Source organism: Leptonychotes weddellii, chromosome 1 (genome assembly GCF_054177405.1).
Source record: "Leptonychotes weddellii isolate Sample4059 chromosome 1, ASM5417740v2, whole genome shotgun sequence".
Classification (NCBI taxonomy): domain Eukaryota; kingdom Metazoa; phylum Chordata; class Mammalia; order Carnivora; family Phocidae; genus Leptonychotes; species Leptonychotes weddellii.
In genome coordinates this window covers 165,448,372-165,470,390 of record NC_138369.1, presented here as the reverse complement: position 1 = coordinate 165,470,390, position 22,019 = coordinate 165,448,372, and positions in this window count along the sequence as shown.

Here is a 22,019-nt window from a genome sequence, read left to right as displayed (position 1 = left end):
AAGCTGGTGCAGCCACTCTGGAAAACAGTATGGAGGTTCCTCAAAAAGTTGAAAATAGAGCTACCCTATGACCCAGAAATTGCACTACTGGGTATTTACCCCAAAGATACAAATGTAGTGATCTGAAGGGGTACGTGCACCCCAATGTTTATAGTAGCAATGTCCACATTAGCCAAACTATGGAAAGAGCCAAGATGTCCATCAACAGATGAATGGATAAAGAAGATGTGGTATATATATACAATGGAATACTATGTAGCCATCAAAAAACCCGTATTCTTGCCATTTGCAACGACGTGGATGGAACTAGAGGGTATTACGCTAAGCGAAATAAGTCAATCAGAGAAAGACATGTATCATAGGATCTCACTGATATGAGGAATTCTTTTTTTTTTAAATTTTATTATGTTATTTTAATCACCATACATTACATCATTAGTTTTTGATGTAGTGTTCCATGATTCATTGTTTGCATATAACACCCGGTGCTCCATTCAATATGTACCCTCTTTAATACCCATCACCAGGCTAACCCATTCCCCCACACCCCTGCCCTCTAGAACCTGCAGTTTGTTTCTCAGAGTCCATAGTGTCTCATGGTTTGTCTCTCCCTCCAATGTCCACCCCTTCATTTTACCCTTCCTACTATCTTCTTCTTTTTTTTAACATATAATGTATTATTTGTTTCAGAGGTACAGGTCTGTGATTCAACAGTCTTACACAATTCACAGCGCTCACCATAGCACATACCCTCCCCAATGTCTATTACCCAGCCACCCCATCCTTCCCACCCCCCACCGCTCCAGCAACCCTCAGTTTGTTTCCTGAGATTAAGAATTCCTCCTATCAGTGAGATCATATGATACATGTCTTTCTCTGATTGACTTATTTTGCTCAGCATAATACCCTCCAGTTCCATCCACGTCATTGCAAATGGCAAGATTTCATTCCTTTTGATGGCTGCATAATATTCCATTGCATATATATACCACATCTTCTTTATCCATTCATCTGTCAATGGACATCTTGGCTCTTTCCATAGTTTGGCTATGGTGGACATTGCTACTATAAACATTGCGTGCACATACCCCTTTGGTTGCCTACATTTGTATCTTTGGGGTAAATACCCAGTAGTGCAATTTCTGGGTCATATGGAGGCTCTATTTTCAACTTTTTGAGGAACCTCCATACTGTTTTCCAGAGTGGCTGCACCAGCTTACATTCCCACCAACAGTGTAGGAGGGTTCCCGTTTCTCCGCATCCCTGCCAACATCTGTTGTTTCCTGACTTGTTAATTTTAGCCATTCTGACTGGTGTGAGGTGGTATCTCATTGAGGTTTTGATTTGGATTTCCCTGATGCCGAGTGATGTTGAGCACTTATTCATGTGTCTGTTGGACATTTGGATGTCTTCTTTGGAAAAATGTCTGTTCATGTCTTCTGCCTATTTCATGATTGGATTCTTTGTTTTTGGGTGTTGAGTTTGATAAGTTCTTTAACATGAGGAATTCTTAATCTCAGGAAACAAACTGAGGGTTGCTGGAGTGGTCGGGGGTGGGAGGGATGGGGTGGCTGGGTGATAGACATTGGGAAGGGTATGTGCTTTGGTGAGCATTGTGAATTGTGTAAGACTATTGAATCACAGACCTGTACCTCTGAAACAAATAATACATTATATGTTAAAATAAAAAAAAGAAGATAGTAGGAAGGGAAAAATGAAGGAGGGGAAATCGGAGGGGCAGACAAACCATGAGAGACTATGGACTCTGAGAAACAAACTGAGGGTTCTAGATGGGAGGAGTGTGGGGGGATGGGTTAGCCTGGTGATAGGTATTAAAGAGGGCACGTATTGAATGGAGCACTGGGTGTTATACACAAACAATGAATCATGGAACACTACATCAAAAAAAAAAAAAAGACTGTGACTTCCATCTTGTTAGCATTCTCTCTTGATGGTGCTCTTCCTTGTCTTCTCACTAACTGTTGCTATGGTGGAAGGTGCTATAATATGGCAAAGCCCACATCACAAGAAATGAGGTAGGCATCTAGCCAACAGCTCATGAGAAATTGAGGCCTCAGCCCAACAGCCATGAAAGACTGAATCCTCCAATGCCCATCAATTGACTAAGTTCCTTCACAGAAGAGCCTCAAGATGACTATAGCCTTATAATTCCAAAACCAGAGGACCCAGCTAAAAAGCATGTAGATTCCTGACCCAGGAATCTGAGAAATAACTATGAGATAATGAATGTGTATGTTTTAAGATGCTAAGCTTCAAGCTGCTTTCATGCAGTGATAGACAACAAATACACACTTATTTTAGTGCATGGGTGTATTTAGAACTGTCAACACAACTGTGAACAAATATTTTTAGGTAGATTGCCTATGAAGTTTGTGTCCTAGTTTTAGATGCCATTCTTAAGAGATAATGGTCAACTATAAATGCTGTAGCAGTGAAAATAGGCTTTTGAGAATAATAAACCCATGTATATTGAGTTGAGGTAATGGTTCAGCCCTAACGAGAACATACTCAATAACTGACATGTCAGTCACAGTCTTCCATTTTACTTGATACCTGTAACTATGTAGTAAGTATGGCAAGCATGAGTTTATTATGATTCTGCACTGTTAATATGTTTCACAATCTCAAGACTTATTAAAGTCACAGAATATGTTATACTTCCTTGAATTTGAGGGATGGAAAGAAGTCTTTCTGTTTGATATTCCTTTTCCATTTCCCTCCATTTTCAACTGTCAACTGCTAAAATTTAACTGGCCATTTGCTTACATTCTTTTAAGAGTATCATTCTAAGAGACTAGAACTTTGTTAATGACAGCTAAAATATCTTTTCTGTATTATATCTTAAAGTTAACCAAGGGATATATCATAAGGGAAATTTAATGTAAGTATTGAGTAAACATATTAATAACATACCCTATGAGGAGCCTGGCACATCCTTAGTTGTACCCAATGTCAGGATTATAAAGATGAACTTCTCTGAAGGATTTGCCTTCTATCCTCAGTGAAATATTCTTGTTTTATATACAATTCCCTCAAACAGTAAGTTCTTGTATTAGTTTAAAATGGAATGCTATTCTCAACACAACTGGCCAGCACCCATTAATAGTGGGAGATGGGATAACTAACTACTTAATTCCCATGCCTGTTTTTCAAAGTCTTTCATAAAGCATTCATTCAGTTGAACTTCATTCTCCAACATTAGGCCTTCCAGCTATAGTTCTCAAAATGTAGAAGCCTTTATGCTACAGATCATAGATTATTTAGAAAACTGCTACTACCACTTCTCAGCAATGTGATCTTAGGGGAGTTAACTGATACTTCTGAACTTTAATTTTCTTATCTCTAAAATGGGGGTCATAAAATATAGCACATATGGTTTAATTTTTTTCATAATCATATAAGATAAGAAAAATAAGATTTAAACTCAAATTTTAACTTAAAAGCATGAAAAGTATTAGTGTTATATAGTGTGTCACACTATAGTGTTGTAGGAATGGAGATGTGAATGTTTTCTCTCAATTTTATACGTGTTTCATTTGAAAAGAAATTATTATAATCCGTCTGCATTAGAGTCAGTAGTAAAAATGATTATAAAATTTATCTTCTGCTAATATGTTATTAAAACACAACACAGAGGGGTGCCTGGGTGGCTCAGTTGGTTGAGCGACTGCCTTCGGCTCAGGTCATGATCCTGGAGTCCCTGGATCGAGTCCCACATCGGGCTCCCTGCTCGGCGAGGAGCCTGCTTCTCCCTCTAACCCTCCCCCCTCTCATGTACTCTCTCTCTCATTCTCTCATTCTCGCTCTCTCAAATAAATAAATAAATCTTTTAAAAAAAAAACACAACATAGAAATAAAACTAGTAATATCAAGTAATATAAGTTCATGTCCCCTACAAATGAAGAGTTAACAGTAAGTATTCCAAATACATTGAAGGAAAATAGCATCTTGTGTTCCTTGTATTCATGCCTTTAAAGTCAATCTCAAAAGAAATCACTTGAAATAGAAATATTTGGAGTTTTCTCATGGAGCTCACTAAACCCTTAGCCCTGGGTTAGCTCTTGCCATACACCCTACAGAGAAGTTTTCTCTGCATTTTATAACCCTTTCATTTGAGATAAAAAGACCAGGCAAGCATATTCAAAACATACTTTTTCTTGAGTGAACAGGGAAGAGAGACCTCTGAGATTCTTGTATTCTGCTTTTTAGACCATCAAGAATAGGTATACATGATTAAAGATTGAATTTGCTTAAGAATAGTAGCTAAGTAAAAATGACTTCAATACGAATGAATCAAGGGTCAGTTTCTGGCACTGTAGGCTCATTGGAAATATTAAACTCATCATTTACTGTAGATAGTTTGTGTAAACCAGGGCCTTCCAGATTGCCCACTTAGTCTTCTTAATAATATTTTCTAAAAATAGTGTACTTTATTTTCTCAATAAGAAGGTCATAAAAATAAAAATTAGAAAAAAGAGAAATCTTAGGTAAGATATTTTGCCTTCAAATATTTAGATTTTATTTTTTGTATATGTACAAGAAACTTATGGTTAGAGCTGCCAGAGTCAAGGCATTTCTATCTCACTCTCTTCTCTGAAATCTATCCAAACTACAAAATGCATGAAGTTCAAATAGGAATTTTCTATCTTCAATGAAAGCATGAAAAGCCAACTCAACTTCAAACCCTAATCTATAAATAAGCTGCCAAGAACAGTGATATTGGGACCAATTTGTGGCATGATGCCTAGACTTGATCTCTCTGTGTCTGTGTCTCTATCTGCATTTGCATCTCTAGATGTTAATATACATGAAACCAGATAGCACAGATCTAAAATGTCTATGACCTAAACAGCTGATGATCAATTACTGATCTGAGATAATAAGTTGAAGGAGCTGGATGGCTTATGGGAACCATGTGGGCCTTATTCCACACTGCAGAGTGGCAGAGAGTGAGACCAAACAAGGAACTGACAAATACAAGTTTATAAATGGGAGGGAGTGAAGGGGACAATCTGTCACAACAGCCAATCATGATCCACTAAAGAAACTTGTAAAAATACAAGACCATCAAAAACAAAAGTTTGTGAGAGAATGACTCCATCTGGCCTAAGTTTACTCCCATCCTCACCCCAAATACTCAGAGCACTGAGTGGATCATGGTGTATACATGTGCTCAGCATGGATGGGGTAAGAAAATGTTCAGAGAAATATTTCCTTCCCATCTTATTTTTCAGGAAAGAGCTGATCCTGACAGAACAGCCCTCACGTAAAAATGAATCAAAACCAGAAGAAATCGGCACCCAAACTGGATAAAGATAGCATAATATAAAATGCACAAAGTTATACAACAAATGGAGAGCAAACAAAAGTAGCTATTAGAATTAATGAGAAAATTTTTAAAAAATTATATGTAAATAGTTTCAAAGAAATATTTTAAAACATGGCCCAAGACAAAACATCAAAGAGAAAAGAATTAAAAATTAATAAGACAGGAGTTTAAAAGTAAGCTAAGGCAAGGAAACAGTAAAAAATAAAACAGAATTAAAAAAATGGAAGTAAATATCATCTTACTAACTGCAAGAATTATAACAGACATAACTAAAAACATAAGCTTAGAAAAAAGCATAGAAAAAAGAGTTGAGAAAGGTGAGCCAAGTAAAAGTGGATTCACAGCTACAGTGAGAAGCCAAGACCTTTCACACACCTTGGCCCTCAGTAAGACCCCTGGGACAGCCCAGGTTCTAACAAAGTTTCAAGCATGGCTGAGAATGAGATTATGAACAACATTGCAAGGTTGAAGCTCTAAGTGAAAGGTTGATATAGTGGGATTAAAGAATGCTAGATCCAAAAACTAAATCATCATATAAAGTTCTTAATTTCCTACAGAGCTGATATGATTTTCTCATGTTTCCCAAGCTGTTGGGCAAGGGACAAACTTCAAATTTTACCAATTAGCTTTCTCATCATCTCTCCTGACATGAAGATTTTTCTTTTTTTCAGTTTTAAACAGTCCCTTCTCTTCCCTCTATCATGTTCATTCCTCTCAAGATGCTGTTTTGCTATATGACAGAGCTTGCCATATACTTTTATGGAGGTGGAACAGGGGGCCTGGCATTCACATAGGAATCCCTTTACTGCTCTCTGAGTCTTGGTTTTTCTCTTCAGTGACAGTAGTCTTGGTCTTTTTGGTTAAATTTTGCCCTAAAGCAGTGATACCACACACAGCCCAAGTGTGACGAGGTCAAATTTGTATCCAATACCATTTTTAGACTCCAGAAAGAAAGCCTCTGCCATTGGGCCCTACAATTTTAAAAGTTCCACTCTAGCCTTATTCTAACAGTACCTCTCACCTGGGGTGAGGTATCCTCTGAGCCAACTCAGAATGAAAACCTGGAGCACATGTGCTCATCTTTAGTAACACAGTTCAAGCACCTAGGATCCAGATATTTTTTGTCCAAATGGTGCCTGAGCCCATTTCCAAGCTAGGCATGAGCCTGTTCTCCTGCTGCATCCTTCTAAGAGCAATCTAGACCACTTGTGTATGCACCTGAGACAGATTGACTTTAAAGTGACCCCATGATCAATGCCTCCTGATGTTCTCAATTTGTGTAATTCTCAATCTTCTCCCCTTGAATGTAAGTAGAACCTGTGAGTGTTTCTAAAAAATTGAATATGACAAAGGTAATAGGATGGCACTCCAGTGATTATATGTTATATGGCAAAAGCAATGGTATGTTATATTGCATATGCATATATGTAATATATGATTATGTTATAAAGGACTCGGTCTTGGTAGGCAACTCCTGATAAAGTTTACTCTCCTGTTGCCTTTGAAGAAGCAAACCATAAATGCTATCCCTTTAGGGAAATTAATTCTGCTGATATGCCAAGGGAACATGTAATCAGATCCTTCCCCAGCTAAGCCTCCAAATGAATGTTGCTAGGCTGACACCTTAAATTCAACCTTGCAAGATCTACGCAGAATAGCCAGTTAAGCTATGCCTTAACTCCTAACCCAAAGGTAATATGATAATTATGGGTGTTTTGAGCCACTAAGTTTGTGCTGGATAGAAAACTACTATAGTACCCCCAAGGTCTCAGGGGTGGCATTAAGGAAGGGTGGTTAGGAGGACTGAATGTAATCTGGGTATGTGGGCCGGGTGTCCTCAAGCATTATAGGAGGCTCCATGCAGAATACAAAGGAGCCAGAACGATGAGCAGGAGAGAGTGGAGAGAAAGGCAGGCTGGGCTGGCTTCTCCTACACTGCTTTGGTCTGATACAGAACTCCAAGGAGTGCTACAACTATAAATCTAAATATGACCTTCTTGGTTGTGGTAAAGGTAGGACAATAGAACACATTTCATCTGATAAGTTAACGTTAGTTACAGTTTTTAAATATGGAGACTATGATATGTGGATCTCTCTTTGTACTTGTGTCCTGGGCCACCCCTGCTAACTCATCCCTGTCTTGGAATTGAAGGCTTAGACTCCTGAGGTCCAATTGTAACATCTTTAGATGTTACAACCCGTAGAGTAACCTGCCCTGATGCCCTTGGTCAAATCATTCCAAAGGGTACAGAGACGCAGCCAATTCCCCTGCCCATGCATAGCTTGATAAAATCACATGCTGAAGATAAGGGGGGATTTCTGAGTATTTTAAACATCCAAGGGGAGAGAAAAAAATTAGATGAAGATTTTCTCTCTCTTTCTAACCAGGAATAATTAATATTTTACTGTCACACTGCTTCCACAAATTGGTATAGAATGGGAGGAGATAGGTTTTCTGCAGTATGGTCTCTTCCAAGAGCCTTCAAAAGTCTGCTAGGCAAAAAGTCCTCCTTTATTTTTGGTTTTCTCATCAACCAAGCTCACCTGGTTTCTCCCCCTGGTATTTTAGTTCAGAAAAGGGAGGTTAACACATATTGACACCCTCCCCCTCCCAATTCCAGTCCTTTTTACACATTCTCTCTGGACAGAAGAGCTGGGCTTTCTATTATCTCTATATGATGTCATGAATTATTCAGGCCTATAGTAAAGGAGCATGTCCTTCTCTGATAGGACTGATTTTTGAATGGCATATCAGTTACGGTACTGTTTTTCGATGATCAAAAGTCACCTGTGAAACAAAGGTGAAAAATGACCTCTTTGTTGTAGGAGGGATTTTCCAATCCTGGGGCTATAAACCTTATAGCTAAACTTTGAAGGTATAAGGCTATTAGGGTACATGAAGGAGAAGAAAAACTGGCTTAATACTACCCAAATGAAACAATATAAGCAAAATATTTTCCTGTAACTTTAACAGAAAACTTTTTTTTTAATGTAAGTTTGTATGCTGAGTGTGGTACTGCTAGATGCAATCATTATAACTCACAATCTTAGCTAGCATTCCACCAAAATGTTACGATTTTGAAAGTGAACAGATAAATAACTCTAGGAAATGCCATATTAAATTGCCATGGAAGCAAAGACATCCTGGGGCTGTGTGCACAACAGTAACAATAAAACATGTCTAGCTATTGCAAAAAGAAAAAAATATATATCAGAGTTACACTAAGTGGTCTAAATGGTAACAAAAGAAATACCTAGCAATGCCATGAGATTTAACTGAAGGTGGGAGGTGAAGTGGTGAGGAGCATCCAAAACTATTGTGGATTATTCTCTTATTCCCCTTTTCAAACAGTGTCAGGCAAGATAACGGGAGAGGAAAAAGGAAGAGGCTGAGACATAGGTGAGTGCAAAGAGGTCATTTGTATCTGCAGCTGAGAAATTTGGTTTTGAACATACAGTGTGTTTATTTCAAAGACCAGAGAAATTTAGACATGTCTAATGGCCTCAGTCAGTGCTTATTTGTATATAGAGCTTGTTTGTGGGAGGGTCTATATGCCTCCTTGAACAGAACTCCTTTTGAGGGGGAAGAGAATCAAACACATAGGCTATGCCCAACTACAATGCTCAAGATATGTAGGACTCTCTGTATTTGCTAATTACAAAAACAAACCCCGAGTGCTCTTGCCAAGTGATTGACTAATTCTGGAAGGAGTTTGGGTGGTTGGCAAAGAGTGACCATGAGAACCAAAAGAAGAATTGATGTCTTTTCAGTTCTGCAGAGAATACTGTGTGCATAGATTTGCTATGCTGAGAGCTCCAGAGAAATGGCCACACTCCAGGAGAACAACAATATCCATCCAAGAGTTGTGTCTAGGAGCAACCGAGGTTCTTACCAGGAAGGCAGGGCCGGGAAGTCGAGTGACCTAATTGTGAGCAATGGAGGAAATGTCTGAAGGTCTCATCCAGCTTTTCTAGGAGCACGTTTAATGGCTGCAGGCTCGAGCTTGACAGACGACAGTGGACAGTGGTCCATTTGTTTGTGGACACAACTGAGAAACCACATATGGACCCCAACAGATGTAAAGGGAACCAAAAGCACTGAAAGTCAGGCTGATGCAAAACTCCACAAAATAAGGTACATGAATCGTAATGCATCCCTATTTGTACACCAAGATTAATGTGTCCCAGGAGCATGGGCTAAAAAATCCTACAGATCTTCCATTTGTCAGAATTTTATATATAGCACAACACCATGTGCATAAAGAGATTGCATATGTATATGTTTGTCTATGCATAAAATATCTCTGGAAAAAGACACAAGTAGCTGATAACAGGGGCTGCCTCTGGGGAACTGGGAGGTGGTATGCAAAGGGGAACCTTTTTAACTTTTAACTTTTTAACTTTTCACATGAGTATGACTTTTGAACATTTTTATCATGTACATATTTCTTATTTATAAAACCCCATACAATCTAATTATAAATAGAACAAAACAAGTCTTAGTGTTTTTAAAACCCATTTTTTTTAGGAGATAAAAGATCCAAAATATAATGTCAATAAATGAGAACAGCCAATTCCTTGATTTTTAAATAGTATAGAGGTCCGTATGTGGGTAAATCTATTGTTTCAGAACAGATAACAATGTGACTGTAAAGATTCCAAAAGTCTTATAGGCCAAAATCCATTTCTCCCATTAGTCTTCAGGAATCACCATTAAAAAAAAAAATGATTTGATCTGATTATGAGATAATTTCTTAATGCCTCATTTTTCTTTCCTTCTACCTGCCAGGAAACTCATATAGACAGTGTTAAATTATAGTTCTTGGCAGTTACTTCCCATTTCCTTTCTACCAATTCTTATCTGTACTTATCTTTATGTTTGTACAGCTATTTTACATAGTGGTTTTTATTAACAACCCCAAATATGTTTTGGCAGTAGGGACAGCTTAAAGTTAAATAATCAAAACCAAAAAAACAAAAATAATAATAATAAAGATCAAGTAAAATAATGAACAACCAATACTGAGACAATATATTCAAAAACTCTCAGATAGAATTATATGTGTTAAACTTCCTGGAGTACAATAGGGCAATGCATATCAATTTTCTTTTTAAAAAAAATACATACTCATCTATAATCCAACTTAAGTCATTAGAGAAATCTTGCTCTGAAAGGCATTATTGATCAGTCTTCTGGGCAGGATAAATAACAGGCATATCTAGAACACATATTCAGAGATGTGTTCTTAGAAGTTTGCTTACCTGGGAAGTTATAAATTTGCTTTTAAGAATTCTTGAGAGATACTGAACCAGGCTCAATATTCCAGCAGCATGAGAATAGGACACTCATACTGGAGCTGTCCAGGGTCCAATCTACCTGGTCTTGTGATCTTATATGGTTCTCAGCTGAGGGTGCTTCTGCTCCCCCTTTTCCTCCAGGGACATTTGGTAATTCTAGATACATTTTGGGTTACCAAAACTGGGGAGGAGGGTGATATTGACAATTTATTGGGTAGAGGTGAGGATTGCTACTAATCAACCTATAATTCGCAGGACAGTTTCCCACAACAAAGGATGATCTGCTCCAAAATCCCAGTAGTACCCAGACTGAGAAATTCTAGTCTAAATGTATTGTTCTCTTGGGTTTTGCTGCCTCTCTTGAGGCCTCTCTTGGGCACACCTTCTTCTCTTTGCCCCACTTGATAATTAAGAGAAAGTGGTGGGTCAAGAATGGAAAGGATTCATTTACTTTCCATGCTCTTGGCCACAATGCCACTGTATCTATACTCACGGATATTTTCATAGTCTGAGGAGAAGGCATTGAAATAAGTAGGAAAAAAAAAAAGTTGTTTTGTTTTGTCTTTTTAATTTCATCCTTCTGGATTCCTCCTCTGAGGCAAGAAGTGCACAGCAAATCATTTGCTTGAATAGGGGTACAGATAGAGCAAAATGCAGGGAGATAAAGAAATAGATTAAAAAATACTGTTAACAAAATGTTGTATTACCCCTCCTATATTATAGAAATACTAAAAGCATTGAGTGAGAGAAGGTATGGAGCATCTGACTTCATCTGACATATAAAGAGGCTAAAAATGTAAAAATAGAATAAATGTAGGACAAAGGTATTAGCCTGGAGGCAGGCTGAGGTGATCATGAAGTGGTTGGATAGAATTTGGAAAACCCAAAATCTGGATAATTAAACCCATGGATTTTTTGCAAACCGGTTTTGCTTTAGGTGTTTTCTCCTTATTCAGATGATTTTTTTTTTTTTTAATTAGGGGAGAAGTACTGTTGAAAGTAATTTTTTTCCTGCTTTGTACTTTCCTAGAGATAAGTATGGAAATATGTAAGGAATAATGAAGAAGTAGATATATGGGCCTGACCAATTCTCATATTTGTTAAAGCATTCTCTAAATAATTGTCATTAGAAATACACATTATCTGTTTCCAAAGATCAGGTAAAAATAGATATGAAACAGAACATGAACAGATGTTGAAATTCTAAAATATTAGCAGTACACATTCACTAATCTTCACCTATTTCATCTCTTTCAAAATTTAATTTAAAATGATAGACAAATATTTAAGAGCACTTTGACATTTGCTTTTTCATATAATATACATCTTATTACAGGTAATGATAATCTTTTAGTGCTACTTGTTAGAAAATGAAGTTTCATTGATGTAAAAAGTGATAGATTCTTGAAGGGTAGCAGAATATGCCGCCCCCAAAATATGCCTCTTTGACATAAGGACTATTTTGAGCTGATTATTTTGAAAACAGCAGGCGAAAGAGAAGCTCTGAAAACAGAAGTTACCCTTCAGTAAAGGAAATCTGCATTTATAAAGTTATCTCCCTTTCTGTACCAGATAGAGAATAACTCTAAGTTACAAGAAACTCTTGTCAACAGAGAAGGTACGGACTTAAATTTGCATAACAAATCTTACCTTTGCTACTCCTAGTAACCTCTCATAACTGGCCTCCCCTTTCCCCTCCCACAGAAACATCTTTTCTTTCCATTTGTGTTTAACTAAAGATGGTATTTAAGCTGGTGATTTAGGCTGCCCCAAAGGGTTACTCATTTTTCCCTGTATTTCTCCCATGTATACAAGAGGTATATATGTTAATAAATTTCTGGGGTTTTTGTTGTTGTTGTTGTTAATCTTTTACAGGAGTCTTAGCTAAAACGTCAGAAGAGAAGGAAAATTATTTTTCCTCCCTAACACTCTAAAAAACAACAAGAAGAAAACAACACACTGCCTGATTTTAACATTTTCTCCTCCTAAGGAAAACTTTTTACAGTAAGAAAATATATTCTAGATACTGGTACAAAGAGAAATGGTCATTAATGTAAAAAGACAAAGGAAAGAAGGGTTACAGTGTTTATAAATATCTTGTTGTAACTTCCTTTATCTCAATTACACAGATACTAGCTTTGCAAAATGTGCTAGTATGTTGGACCTGGAACCACTGGCTTCACAGAAAACCATGACTACTTCAACTATGTTCTTCCTCTTCCATGTCCTAATACCTCCTCCCCCCAAAAAAGGGGTGAGAGGGCTTGCTTTCTTTTAAGAGAGGACTTTCCAGGCAACTGTGTAGATAGGTTCCTATCCCTATGTATTTTTTTTTCTGACACCACAGTATGGGGACAGAATAAAAATATAACCTCAATTTTCATTTTCTTTGGGAGCAGTGTTTTACTCCTGTTTTTTGAAATAGATTCTTTTAAATGCCCTTTTAAATCTTTAACTACTTTCTAAACTACTAGTTTCTCAGAGATGGGTCCTAAACCCTCATCATTTTTTAAGCACCATACTTTCTCTAGAAGAGCTCAACATTAACATCCAAATGTGCACAACTTTCAAATTAGATCTCAATTTCATTAAGCAAAGTTTCTGATACTTGTGCTTGCACTTCATCAGGTTACCTCAAGAGGGTGGTGAGGCTGTTAGTTTGCATAGACTGCAGGTAGAGTATATAATTCCCTCTCCATAATGAAATGTGTCCAGAATTTAAACAGGATTCAGGAAATACATTTTTATAATTCTAATAACAAAATCAGATTTGGTTTCTATAAGAATAAAAGAAATACTCATAGGAGAAAGACTATAGAAAATCAACAATGCAGGAACTTAACAATGCTTACCCCTAACTTAATGACTTCAAAGGTAAGTAATAGACATTTCTTTCTACTATCAGTAAATTTAGTGACTTACAAGAAGCTTTAGGTTTTGAATTCAACACAAAGCTAGAAGCATAAGGTTTTTCTAGCTCTTATACTTGATGTTTAGTCTTCCTGTAGACTTATTTTCATCTTTATATTAAAAAGAAAAAAAAATGCCTTCGTGTTATTGCTGCATGCCAATTCTACGTAGCGCAGACCTAACAGAATCATGATGGATTTGCTCCATAAAGAACTACAAGACACTGATAGTAAGGAGAATCCAACAGGCCAAGATGGAATGGATTCCCATCTCTGTGCTCTTGGCTACATTTTCCCTTCCTGCTAGTTGAATTTAAGTTTGCAGTATTGAGACACATGACCTAATGATAAACTAAATTCTGAAATCAGAAGACCTAGGTTTTCTCCAGAGCCACAGAAACATTGTCCCAAGTCTGCCACATGCACCATGAGATCTGATACTAGGCCTGCCTCATTCACTAGTGACTTTTCACAGCACTATGACCCCATCCCTAGCACCTAGTAAATAACAGTCAGTGTGTGCTTACCAATACCGCTGACTAACTAAATGATTAAACTTGTCATCCCTACACCACAGTTTCTTCATCTGTAAAAAGGGAAAAAATATCATCTAACTCAGAAGAGTTAACATGAGGATCAAAGGAGATAATGCGTGTTTTTATGGTTTGGGTTTTTTGTTTTATTTTTTATTTTATTTTTTTCAGAGACAGAGAGAGAGAGAATGCACACGAGCCAGTGGGGTGGGGGGGCGGGGGGGTTGCAGGGCAGAGGGAGAGGGAGAGAGAGAATCTTAAGCAGGCTCCATGCCCAGTGCTGAGCCTGATGTGGGGCTCAATCTCATGACCCTGAGATCAAGACCTAAGCCCAAATCAAGAGCAAGACGCTCAACCGACTGAGCCACGCAAGCACCCAATGTTATCATGGTTTTTAAACTCTCAAGTGTTATGCCAAATTAGTTGAAGTTATTCTTACTATTTATTAAAACAGCTAGACTCAACAACAACATCATCATGCTAGAGCTAAAAGCTTTATAACTAATTACGCTTTGTTTTCTGTCCTCCATCCACCCCTGGCATATACCAAGCCTGAATAAATTCAGCCATCAAGGGCTGTGTCTGCCTCTGCAAACAAAGAAAATCAAACAACTCAGCTGATGAGCGTCCTAGTTCTAACCATATCTGGTATTATCACATAGGATAGGTCAGACTACAATAAGAAACAGCCACAGAAGTTTATATAGCTTAAAGCAAAGGTATACTACTTCTTCACACTACAGTTCATGGTGCTAGGCTGGGGATTCTCCTCCATGACAAACTCGTGACCCAGCATGACAAAGTAGCCACTATTTGGATTATTTGTTAATTGTTGTGACAAAGGAAAAGAGTTCTGGAAGGTTTTCCACTAGCAATTAAATCTTCCTTCCAGCAGTAACACTGGGCTCCTCTGTTAATCAATTCATTGGCTGGAAATAGTTCCATGGGGGATAGAAGATGAAAGCTGGCCATGAACTCAGAGGCTGAAGAGCTGGAAATATAAGGTAAACAACATCTGGACCCTCAAAGAGTCCCCCAAATCCTACCTGTCCCAATCTTTTCCCTTTTACTTTTTTGCAACAGCCATTTGCAACCCTCTTTTTTCTTCAAATTTCCTATTAATCATTCTCTAGTCTCTAAAGATGTTCTCTCCATCTACTTCATGGAGAAATGGAAGTTATCAGCCCCTCTGGGGTGCTAAGCTCTGTGAGGACAGGGACGATCATGGTCTTCTTTGCAGTTACATGCTTTCTGCTTAACATGGTGCCAGCACATAAAAGTTGTCAAGTAACTACTATACAAATCTTTCCCTATAAATATCAGGTCTTTCCTATTGATATCTGGAGTAAGCAAAAAGTAGCCCTATTATGATGTCTCGAATTTGTGTTACTACATACAAGGGCCAAAAAGAATGTTTGCAGATGTGACTCAATTAAAGATCTTGAGCTGGGAAGATTATCCTGGGTTGTTTGGCTGGGCACTAAATGCAATATATGCATCTTTATAAGAAGGAGGCAAAGTGAGATTTGACACAGAGAAGACTATGTGAAAATGGAGTGGAGAGAGATCTGAAGAGCCTAGACTTGAATATTGGAGCATGGTAGCCAGGAGCCAAGAAATGGCAACAGCGACCAGAAGCCAGAAGAGGCAAGGGATGGATTATTCCCTAGGGCCTCTGGAATCATTATGGCCATTCTGACACCTTGATTTTGGCCCAGTGATGCTTTGGCTTCTAGAACTGAGAAGAAATGCCACTGAGTTTGTGGTCTTTCATCATGAGAAACTAATACATATCAGATTTATGTAGGATTTATATTTTCTAGAATGTGTGCATTGGGCAAAACATTCCTATATTTGAAAAGGCTTAATATTAACATAGAAACTAAAAAATTAGTTGTGATTTTTATTGACATGGGTTTGCTACATTTCATAAAGTTATAGTACTTGCAGTACTGTTTTACTTCCTTGAAAAGAGTTACTTTAGGGTGGGGTTTTTAAAATATTGAAATTATACTCAGCATATAGTTGACTGTCTCCCAGATTTGGATAGTTTAAAATATATTCATTACAACTGCTATAGTTTGTGGAGGTAAAATTGCATATGGTTCAATTTTAGTAGTCATGGTAGCAACGAGGCTTAGCAAAATTATGTGTTTGTCTATTGGGTCTGCTGCCATCTCTCCATTCTTTCTTTTTGCACATTAATAATGTGCTATATTTATTTTGCTTCTCCATCAGTTCCTAATTCACTTTTCTTCAAAATATCCAAAATCTAATAGCCCTTACTTACATATATTGGCATTGCTACAATAGAAATTCAATCCCTTGAAAATATAAGGAATGAATATAACCATACAGAAATCTTTGAGTTGCTCTTTAGGACTCAGGCTTACCTTTAGAACTCATATCTATTCCAGATATGAAAGCAAATGAGGCTTTCACATGAAAATGACAAACTAGTCTTTTTTTTTTTTTAAGATTTTATTTATTTATTTGATAGAGAGAGAGCACAAGCAGGGGTGGGGAGCGGCAGAGGGAGAGGGAGAAGCAGACTCCCCACTGAGCAGGGAGCCCAACATGGGTCTCCATTCCAAGACCCTGGGATCATAACCTGAGCCAAAGGCAGACGCTTTAACCTTTAACACTGACTGAGCCACCCAGGCACCCCAAACTACAAAGTCTTCATGAAAACAAAGTCTTCGTGAAAGCTAGAATACCTAAGCACAATTTAGAGAACTGTTGGAATGGGCTCTGTGAGGGAATTAAAACTCTTTCTTACACATCTGCATACTTGCCCAGTTATCTAAGCAGGGATTTTAAACTCTCAAGGTATATATATATCTACAATTTTCCATTAGCATATAGTAATATTTACCTTTTAGGCAAATTACTTAATGTAGAATTCCAATGTATGTCCATTTGTGCTTTATTTCATTACAATTTGATTTTTAGAAAATAAACCCTACCACGATAGATTGCTGGAAAAAATTTAACCAACACAATGCCTCTTTGTAATAATTGGGTGCAATTGTAAGCTACTTCATAAAGTAATAAGAAAATAATTCACTGTGATATTTTGTTGGTCTATAAGAGTTCTAGTGCCATTTCTGGGATGGTTTTGCTTACACTCCAAGGGTCATCAATACAATGGGAGTTTATAGCTCGCTCTCCTCTTTCCCGGTGTTCCCCATACCAGCAGCACAGAGATAATGCTTTTGTTTCTATTTAGATTGTAAATCCCTCATGCATTCCAAATATTAATCAGTGTTTATTTCACTTCTGAATCCTCCCTTTTCTTCCCCATCCTGCCCTCTATAGTTTTCACTGGCTACATAATGAGACACAGCTGATGCTGTTTATTCCTGTTGGGATATTTTTAACATCAGACTTTTTCTCTGTACATTCAGCTTCACCCACTCTCATTTGAATCTAAGCCCTATTTCTCTTTGACTTGCCCCTCAGGAAGTCTCGTCTGTGCACAAAACACCCTTTGAAGTGAAAGAGAGCTTCCCTCTTCAATGGTCTTCCTTATCCAGGATGCCAGGAAAGAACAGATTCCTCCCAAACAACTGAATGTAGGGGTTGTGCCTTCTGTGTTTGACAGGATCCCCATGTCCCCACTTCTTCCAGAATGTAAAGTGGGGCCAGCCGGCTCTACCACCCACACGGGTGTTTCTTAAATGTTAAGTGAATGGATGAATGAAACCTAATGTGAGACTATAAGAAAAAAAAAAAAAAACCCTACAAAACTAAAAGTTAATTCACATTTTCCAGTTATATCAAAAGCAGTCTGTCTCTGATAATATATGGAGGCATTTAGCAAAAAGAAGTAACTGCAGATGGAACCAGTAAGTGATCCCAGAAGAGCAACAGACTTCAAACAAAAGGGATCCATTGCATTCTTATTGTATCTGTATTTACCAAGAGAGCAAGACCCTTGCTTTATTTGGAAACATGTTTAATTCTACTAGAATTTTTAATGTGCTGTAAGTCAGCAAAAATTTGTATCACAGAAAAGCTATAGCGAACCAGGAAAAATAAAAGGTGAGAGTGGGTGGTTGGTAAAAATAAAATGATGGACTATTTAGCTCAAATTTGTAACTACTACTTAGTTTTTTTTTTTCCACATTTTTATTATCACAGCATTGCAACACTTTTTAAATGTTTAGGAAGCAAATATTACTTTTTTTTTGCAAGTATTATCAAGAAAAAGATTCTAGACATCATAACATCTCAAAAAGTATTGATAAAATGACAAGCTAAAAATACAAGATGGCATGGAAATGAAGGAAGAAACAAAGAAACAATGTATTTGAATATATCACTTGAGGAATGGAGGCTTTATTGCTCCAAACTGGAAGAACTGAAAGGAAAAACAGAACTTCATCGATGACATTCACCTGTACCTTTCAGAGTATGCATGGTGAAACCAGAATAATGGAGACAACCAAAAACTGGCTATTGTTACAAAAACATCATCAGCAAGTCAAAATGCTCAACTTTTACCATGATAACATTGATGTAAAAATACGAAGATGGGGCGCCTGGGGGCTCAGTTGGTTGAGCGACTGCCTTCGGCTCAGGTCATGATCCTGGAGTCCCTGGATCGAGTCCCGCATCCGGCTCCCTGCTCGGCGAGGAGCCTGCTTCTCCCTCTAACCCTCCCCCCTCTCATGTACTTTCTCGCTCTCTCAAATAAATAAATAAATCTTTAAAAAAAAAAAATACGAAGATGTTTCCCAAAACCAAAGCAAATCTATGAGCAGAGCAGGGGGGCAAAATCTAGAGGTGGTGATGGTTCACACATAGAATGCACACAAAAAGCATTCAGATCCTAGAATCCTCCTCTCCCACCCGTCTTTGTCACAGTATCTAATTGATGTTATCATGAGAACTTCAGAGGCAAAAGGGCAGTTCGCCCTAATGGTTCATTTTAGGAAATGTCACACGTTTCTTTCCCAAGGTGAATAACATGATAGAGTGATGGATGCCTTAACGGAAGAGAACTGTAAGACATGCCAACTCTGTCCCTGCATGCCTGCACTCCTCACTTCGCAGAGTGTCCATGGCCTGACCAAGAGAAGTAGTGAGTCACTTCCATGCCCCAACAGTTGGACAGGGAGAAAAAACACCCATATAGTTAAAAAAGTAAGCCTCAAACCTTTTTGATTCTAACAAAGCTGCTTCCTATTTCCAGATGGGAATCTCATTCGACTGGATTCATGTGGTTCTCTCAGGAGCGTTCTAATTTCTGCAACCCCACCATGTATAGAGGTATTCCTATGTCTTTCCCCAGTGATGATCTCCATCTTTTAGGAGTAATCCCTCCCAAATCTGGCTTCCCTTTGATAGCCCTCCTGTCCCATGAGAGCCATTATGAGCCAGACTTTAAAGCCATTTTTTGTCACCCCAAATGTATTACCCATCCTTTAAGGCCTAATACTTCCTCCAGAGACCAATCCATATCTTCCAGCTGTCCCTGACACCATCACCACTGAGCTTGCCAGGATTTGGCAACTTTTCCCTGTCCCCATTTATGGCATTTACAACTTTTAACTTAGACTAGAGATAGGTGCATAAGAATTCTTTCCCCCCACCAAACCATAAGCTTCTTAAAAGAGAATCAGTGAGTAATTCACTTTTATATGAAATTTATCAATAAATGAATAAATGAATGGAGAAATACATATTCCTTTCACTGTGTGTGCAGAGACATGGTACCAATGAGCAGTACTCAATCCTAGGTCTATTAAAGATACAGCTGTCCTCAGCTTGGCCTAGTCACTTCTAGTGACTAGTTAACAAGTCACACTAGACACACTAGTTAATAAATGTTTCATTAATGGAAGATCTGATTCCCTTGACATGAAAATACCTAAATTTTTGCATGGCCTACAAGAGCCTGCAAGTTCGGCTGCAGATTTACTTTCTCTCCCTTTGCATCTTTTGACTTTTCCCCTTTACCTTCCAACTTCTATATCCACTGGCTTTATCTTTTAATCCCCAAATACACCAAAGAGCTCTTGAAAAATGCTATTCCTTCTTCCTGAAAAATAATACCCACTTTGAATTCCTGTTGTTCCTCTGTTTAACTCTTATCATCCTTCAGATATCATCTATCACTACCTCAGGAAAGCCTTCCCTGACCCTTTGATCTCAGTTTCTTTTTAAACACACACAAAATTGTATTCCATTCCTTAAGAGCACTTTTGATACTAATGACATATTACATAGAGTCCACATGATGATTATTTGCTGAACATCTGATACCTATATCATAAGCTCCCAGATAAGAAGGCCCAGTTCTGGCTTTGCTTACCAATTCTATCTCTAGCATCTTGCAGTAACCTAGCAGACAAATGACACCCAATAAATGTTTGTTGAAAAAAAAATGGACACATGTACACTTTGTACCATAAATGTTGACTGTACCTCTAGGGTGACACATTTCAGTATCATGGTTTTTGCCTCTTCAGACTTGTCTAGGTTTGAATTCATGCTCTTCTATTAACTTGGAAAATCAATTATTCTGACTCTCAATTGGCTCAACTGAAAAAATGAGAATAATAATGTCATTTGATGTATATACAAAGGTGTGTGATATTTATTGAAAATAGAGGATGTTTAATAAAACAATAGCTTATTTGACTCCATGTCAATCAATTACCAGGATTGAAAGAGAAGATCTTTAAGTATATAGACTTCATAGTCAAAAGACATTGGGTGTATTTGCTTTCATTCATTTAACAGAGAAGTAACAGTGAGAGTTAGACCACGTAAGGCTTTGTAAATAGTGAAAACAAATTTGGATTTTACTCTGAGCACAATGGGAAGATATTAAAGAACTTTCTTAAGCAAGCTTTCTACTACCAGACTTAGTTCTAGAACATGGGAAAGGCAATAAGATGCACAAGCTTTGGGGGCATTACACTTCTTAGGACAGAAACAAAGAATCTAGAATGTGTTACTCAGTTCAACCATTGTTAGATTAAATCTTTAATAGGAAAGAATAGGAAAATTTGGCTTTAAAGATACCATTTGCAAAAATTTCCTTAAAGTTCCCCAAAGAGCTAGGACAAGGCTAGGCCATTGGTGTTAACAGTTAAACACTTCCACTTTCCAGGTTACCAAGGGAAAAGCATACACATTTATTTAAGTTTTCTGTGACACAGGAGGTTTCATAAGGAAATAAAGACCCCCTCCCCAACAAAAACAGTTAGACCTATGTACTTTTATGCTGGGTTTGATGAAAAGTGCAAAGAGGAATATGTGGTGGAGGATTATGATAGGTTAAGAAGTATAAGGTAATTTTAACATACTAAGGGAAGCTTAGCAAGGCCTTTTAGGATTCTTCTTAGCATCCTTTTGTCTTCAGAAATAAGACTGTTCTTTTCCTCTGGATATAGGGATGGCATTTTTCACATGAAGCTTTTAATGGTCTATTTTAGGGAAGAAGAGTGAGGAGGGGAGAAGGTCAGAGTGACCATCTGCTTCTGCCATTTTCTCAGACTTCTTTAGCTTAAATATTCAATATATCAAAGTACCATTTTTTTCAGATTAGCATGTCCTGAATCCCATCAATATTGGTTGTTGAAACTAAAAATGAGTAAGGTATATACCTATTACATATTCTTTAACCATCTCTAAAGTCAATTGAATGACCCCTCTCTCCATAAAGTCTAACTTATTTCCCTAGGCTCATGTTTGAATAACATTAATTTCCATAAACTCTCAAACTGCTAGTTCATATTCAAACACTTTTCCCATTGAAATAAAATTAAGGTTAAGTAATTTGTAAGGGAAGATTAAAGGTATTAAATATGTAAAGTAGAGCTAAGTACCAAACAAGCCACGAGATAATGATTGTCTACAAGTATTTGAAGGTGTAAACATCAAAAAGACTAAAAAGCATTTCACATAGAACAAGAT